The sequence below is a fragment of the Grammomys surdaster genome, unplaced genomic scaffold, assembly GCF_004785775.1.
Source record: "Grammomys surdaster isolate TR1022 unplaced genomic scaffold, NIH_TR_1.0 65, whole genome shotgun sequence".
NCBI lineage: Eukaryota > Metazoa > Chordata > Mammalia > Rodentia > Muridae > Grammomys > Grammomys surdaster.
In genome coordinates, this window is record NW_021604567.1 from 12,425,454 (window position 1) to 12,432,119 (window position 6,666).

The following is a 6,666-nucleotide window of genomic DNA, read 5'->3' on the forward strand; positions in this document are numbered from 1 at the left end:
CCTGTTGAACACTAGATGCTACATAGTGGTTAAGTGCTATATAATTAGATTTCTACACAATTTATCATTATTTTCATTCCTTTGAAATGGTTTATATGTTAGCCATAGGAAATAAATTAAAACTCACAGGTAGCAAGAAGACCTAACTGCATGCAACATTAACATATTGATGCTGTGTGAATTGTGCTGTGTTAAAAGCAATAAGGAAATTAATGGAAACTTCCAGCCCTTAATTTTGGGGTGAAACCACTCTTTAAAACCATAGTTGTTTTTAATGCATATGTAAAGCATGTGTTTATTCATTTTTTTAGAAGCCATTTTTGGAGAAGTACTTCTTTTTTATATAGAAATTATACAGTTTTATAGATGTCTCTGTTGTTTCTTGACACACACATACCCCCAATAATTTCACAACATAACACTTCTAAACAGCTTCTGTGGTTTCAGCTTCTTCCGTGTCAGCTTCTGTAGTTTTAGCTTCTGCAGTTTTATCTTCTTTGGTTAACAGTGAGACAGTCTTCAATAACAAGCCTTCACTGGTTGCACTAAGAAGGAAGGCATGTACCACACGCGAACCCAGATTCAGTGGTCTGTGCCTGCAGACATCATTTACACTGTTTGAAGATTGGCAGCTATCTGGTCACTTGGCATACCCAGAGTTGCTATTTTGGTGCTGAGGAAGTTCTGCTTTTCTTCATTTACCATAATTTCATGTGCAGTTTTAAATAATTCAAGCATTTTGGGGATGTCACTGCCAATGGAATTTCTAGTAGCCTTTGGAAATCTTTTATTCAAATAGTTTCTTTCTTAAAGGGTTAAGTTGACCCATTATTTCTAGGACAACTACATAAAAGTCCACAACAACCTCAGCATTCAAGATCTTCTTAACCAGATCTGTGCCACCTGCAAACACAGCTCCATTTGCTTCTGCTATTTTAATTTCTGATGAATTCCCTGTAAACACAGAAACTTTGTTGACTTCTGACGAGAAAGGGTGTGGTAAAGCAATAACACTGGCAAATGGTTCCACATTTTTCCTTTTTCCCAATGCCATATCTAATGTTAAGTCAAGATAAAAACCTTGCTTTGGATTGATAAAATCCAGAACTTGAAACTTCTTAAGTAAGTTAACAACTTTCTCTACTTCATAGATCCACCGTAGATATAAGCATTTTAGGTAGACATCGTCTTCAGGATTACTTGCCATATATGTATATGACTTTATATTCTCTATATCATCTATTGGCTTTTCATTTGATGTCTTGTCCTTGGCACCTTTTTAAATTTTTCTTACAGGCTTTGTAGCAGCAGCAGCAGCAAAATGTCTGTTGGGCAAGGGACTGCTTACAGAAGAAGGGTAAAGAAATGTCTGGTAAGCCATCTTGCAAAGACTATGCTTTTGATGATATATCAAGACTCTATGGAAGCACCTTATGGCAGCCACCATGTTGACTACTCTGGATTGTGGAGAAACACTTCTGTTCAAAAAATACTTATCAGGATAACCAAAATATCTGAGCCAACTTTCCTGTCCTAGCCCAAAGTCATTTTCCTGTCTGAAGCCTACTTCCTTGTTCTAGCCTAAAATTTAGATTCCTACCTGAAATTACTTCTTTGTTCTAGCCTAATGACAGATTCCTGCCTGAAGCCTACTTCCTTTAAACTGACCTTAATACTTGCATGTAATTAAAATGTTATAAAATCAAAATGAGAAGGGGGGGATAGGATAGGGGAGCTCTAGGGAGGGGAAAGGGGGAAAGGAGATGACATCTGAAGTGTAAATAAATAAAATATTCAATTAAAAAAAGAAAAATACTATTCTCTATTCGTCAAACAATAAGAACTCAAAATGTCACCACTTGGTCATTTGATGAGGGAATGTCCCAATTTTATTTGAAAAACAGGATTATATCAGTTAGATGGATATTTATTTTATATTTTTATCCATACAATAAAACCAAAAAATGACTCACCCTCTGTATTGCACATTTAAGAGATACTACTGAGATGAAAAGGGGGGAAATAAAAGATGGAGAATCAGTCATAAATAAATAGTAGATATCCCTTTTATTGAGAGAATTAGAGTTAACATCTTAAGAGGGGAAGGAAATGGAGCTGGAAAACAAGTACAACTGAAATGAAATGAAATAGAAAGACTCCTGTAACCAAACTAAAGTTGATAAATGTAAGAAAGGGTGAACTTTGAGATGGCATACATAGTGTAATTAGACAGCACTGACACTTAATCTTCATCCTTGTCCACACTGTTTCAAAGGTTTTCTCTAGTGTATGCTGCCACTGTTTCTTTATGTAAAACATTTCTTTTGTAACATACAACTCCCAAGCCAACATTGGCTATAACAGCTTGAATTTGGCTGAAAGCCTGTCCAGATTTTCTTTCTCTCACACAACATTAGGCACGTACTTACAATCACAAAGCAGTGATAATTTTGTAGCCACAGTAGGGAAAATCTTCTCCAAGATTTGGAGGCCAGGCTTAGTGTCACATGTCTACAGTCCCAGAACTTGGGAGTTTGAGATCATAGGATAATGAGTCTAGGGAGGAGGTCAGGGTGGCTCCACATTGTCACTCTCAAAGAAAATCGTTAGACTTCTCCCAACATCAGAATTTCAGTGCTAAAAGAAAGGGAGACTGTTTTCAGAGCCACTCTAATTCAGCTTGAACATAGTTGCTAGTGTATAAATGGTTCTCTATACCATAGTTCTCCCAAACAGTCTCATTTATCTGTTTGAACTGTGCCTAAGAAATCATTACATGGTCAAACTGAAAGAAGGAAGCAATAAATCTATCTGCATTTACCCACTTTTGCTCCAGTACTATGCACCAGACTGATCTAAATCAGCCACTGTGGAACATTCCAAAGCTTTGATTTGAGTGGATATGTTAAGAAACACGTGGCCCATACATCAGAGAATGATGCTGAATTTGTTTGCATCTTTCGTGATTCATCTCCATTTCTGCAGTACATCTATAACTCATTTTAGGAAAAGTGGCACAGTTGGTGATAACCTTTAAATCCATTTGTTAAGGTCGTCTAAGACATCCTGTTGTATGACATAATTTAACCCATATATTTTTCATTCACAGTCATTAAGTTAGTTTCTCTAAGTCAAATATGAGAGTTCAGTCAGAAATGAGATAAATCTTGATGCTATATCAAATGTACATATGACTTATGCTTAAGGACTTTAAAGTCAACTATATAAGAGTATAGAATGATTATAGGAAGCATACATATCAATGATGCCTACCTATGGAAGAATTAATTTCTCAATTAAAATGTTTTTAATGTCTTTGCATCTTAAAACAGTTCACCAAATAAAATTAGAAGAGATTATATCTTGAAAGATAAGAATATGTATCTAAGAGTTGAACTAGGAAGATGCACATGTTTTGGCTTCTAGAAATAAGTAAGTGTTTTTTTTTAAAAAATCACTGTCAAAATAAGGTAGCCTTTAAAATTTTTTGAAATTATCTGACTTTTTTTTTGGAGGGAAAATTAAGGACTTAAAATTTATATCTACTCTTTTACTTTTGTTTCTGTAAAATATGTAAACCATAAAGATTGATTAACCGATAAACTACACTGCAAAATTTATCCTAAATGATAAAAGTTTAGTTTATCTATATGAGGTAAAACCTTCAAAGGCACTCAATATATCATTATTGGTATTGCTTATTTGGGTAGTAAAATATGTGTATTTACTGTCAGTTTAAGTTTCCATTCACTTGAATGGACACATACCTATTTACCTTTCTAGAATAATGGCATACAAGGAATATATGAGTATATTTTGTGCATGTTGTTACATATAAGTGCATGTGTCTACACTATCACAAATACAGCCTTTGCTTGTAGTATGAGTTTGAACTAATCCTAACAATACATTACACAAAGAATGAATCATGAATGATTTTAGTTTCAGCATTCTTCTCCACTTGGAAAGGTGGTTTAAAAATGCTCCTTTGGGAAGGTATGTGATCATTACTTACTCAAAATGGATCCTACTCACCTTTTCTACTTGTACTCTTTCCAAGGCTTTCTTCACACACCATTACAGGTTTATACGTCCTCACTTCCACAGTGTAATTCTCAACAAATGTCAATCCCTGCCTCAAAAGTATCCCAGTCTTTAGCATCATACTTCTTGAGGTAGAACAGTAACATTCAAGGTGACAATGGCAACTGTGAGGTTTCTGTCATTAATATCTTCTCTTTTCCGAATCAAATAATTCTCCATGCCATTCCTGCCTCTTGTTCTGTCTTCTTGATTTAATTGGGAAAGCTTGTATTAATAAGGGATGCTTTCTGCCTTAACTCTCAAATAAATCTGCCTCCTATGAACCAGAAAATGTAAGACTACTTCTCTCTGTGTATATTTAGAAGTAAGAAAATATATGAAAATGCATTATAGTAATAATAAAAGGAATATATGTGTATGCATGTGTGTGTGTGTGTACATCATATTTTGCCATATGGCTACTTTAGACTAAGAATCACAATGTATGAGATTTAAAAAGCATTTCCTAAGTAATAAACTACAGACTATTGATTGTTATAAATTCTCTGGTGCAGAGGGTTGGAAAGAGAGAATTGGAACAAAGGAGATATATTTAAAAAGTTGTATAGTGCACACATATAAAAATCAGATACGTTGCAAAAAGAAATATGTTTAAACTTGTAAATCCAATGTGTCTTCAATGGATGTAGACAGGAATTTATTTTTGTCATCTAACACCTATTAACATTTTCACAACAAAATGTTACATGCATACTCTTGCCCAGACTAATATCGAATCATTGCTCCAATAGTATGTGTTATATAATTTCTTTCAACTACTATAAAGTCTGATCTAAACTAATTTTACAGAAAACAGGGTAGCAATTTAGAGAAAATCAACACTCTCCCATATGGATCTCATAAGTGCTAAAATTTATTAAAGATTATTTTTAACCAGACAAGCACGCTAACTGATCTGGGTCAGTGTAGTCCCACCGAACATCAGTTTCTCGGGGAAGACATGCTTGACTGATGGTAGTTTCCTTTAATATGTCTAGGGAGAAGTCTTGGCACATACAATGTAGCTTCCTAAGATTGCCTAGCATACATAGTTTTAGTACTATTTCCAAGAAATCCAGCTTCGAGCAAGTCATATCAACAAGATCAAGGGTTTAGCTACTAGGTGCAGTTTTTAATATAACCTTCACTGTCTTCATGTTATGGTATTACAGACTGTATAATATGATAAGGAATCACATGCATACAGTCACACTGCTATTGTACAAAGAAGATCTGCCTCTGGGCTGTCAGTCACATAATCCCTTATTTCAGTGCTACAGGAAGTGAGCATACCCAACCTTGGGCAAGTCTGTCATACAGTCCACAGAAGAATATTCTGTGTATTGTAATGATGACAATTCCATCTGTAGTATTTTTTTATTGTTTTGATAAAAACGTCTTTTCAATTTCAACATAGGATTCCTTTCTGCTTGTCCCAATAAGGATACTAGATCATTTTTATTTGTTTTTCTACTTATTTTTATTTCCTAATAATCAACTCTAATCATGTTCATCCAAAATTGAACTATAAATATCTCCTTTCAATGTTTACTTGTCTACTGGTGTCAGTGTTGGTCAGGTTGTCTGTTGCTTTCATGTTGATGTCACTTCATGGGTATAACTTCTCTGAGATTTCTGAGAGATTCACTCTCACAGCAAATATTTTGCTCCTCTGGCTGTTACAATCTTTCTGCCCTCTTCAATGATGCTCCCTAAGCATCAGGTTCAGGAGTTATATAATAGATCTATTCCTTGGAGCCAAGAACAACAGACTCACTTGTTCTGGCCTTTTGTGATTTTCTGAGATGGACTCTCTATTTCACAGAGACAATTCTTTGATGAGTGATATTACCTGTACTATTATATTGAATATAATAATAACTATATAGAATTGCTGGATTAAACTTCCTCTGCAAGATCCCACATTTCTACCTACACAAATCCTTTTCTAAATGTCTGCCTTTTTCAGGGTCTACAAATGAAGCTGACTTTGCTGTAGAGAGATGGACAACGCTTAGTCAGGAGAGGCAAAATCATGCCAGTTTCCTACCCGGCTGACAAAACTCAACCAGTTTTGTTCTCGGATTAGCACAGCTTGTCTCTTTACACAGGTCAGGTCCTTTCCCTCCCACACTTCTCTCTTTTGCTCCTTCTTTGTCTCATGTCCAAATTTTCTCTGTCACCTAATTAGTAACAGAATCCCTCCAGTGCCGGTTTTCTGTTTTCATCTTCTCTGTCTTCCCTTCAAAGAGTTGGCTAATTCCTCATTGACAGTGCTTCTGTGAGACAGGGAGCTGTGACAGATTTATCATTTGTCCAGCTGAGTTTGAGACTGTTCCCCATAGAGGCACCTGCAGCACATTGTGTTGGGCAGTCAGGGGGCCAAATGTTTGTGTGCATCCCATCTGCTGTCTGTGCTGTTCCCCTGATTGTACTCCAACTCATTGGACACACTTTAGTCTTTCTATGTAGACTGTGTGTCAGAGGTCCACATGCTGGTTCTTTGTGCCTAAGTCATACCATGTGCATTTAGAAATGGGGAAAATTCTTTGGAAAATTTCTACATCATTAGGCTAAATGTAG

The 6,666-nt window shown here is 35.6% G+C and overlaps 1 pseudogene; it reads right to left on the bottom strand.

The window, feature by feature from the left end:
* Nucleotides 1-424: 424 nt before the first annotated feature.
* LOC114624572 lies at nucleotides 425-1,447 on the bottom strand (annotated as a pseudogene).
* Between the last annotated feature and the right edge of the window lie 5,219 nt (nucleotides 1,448-6,666).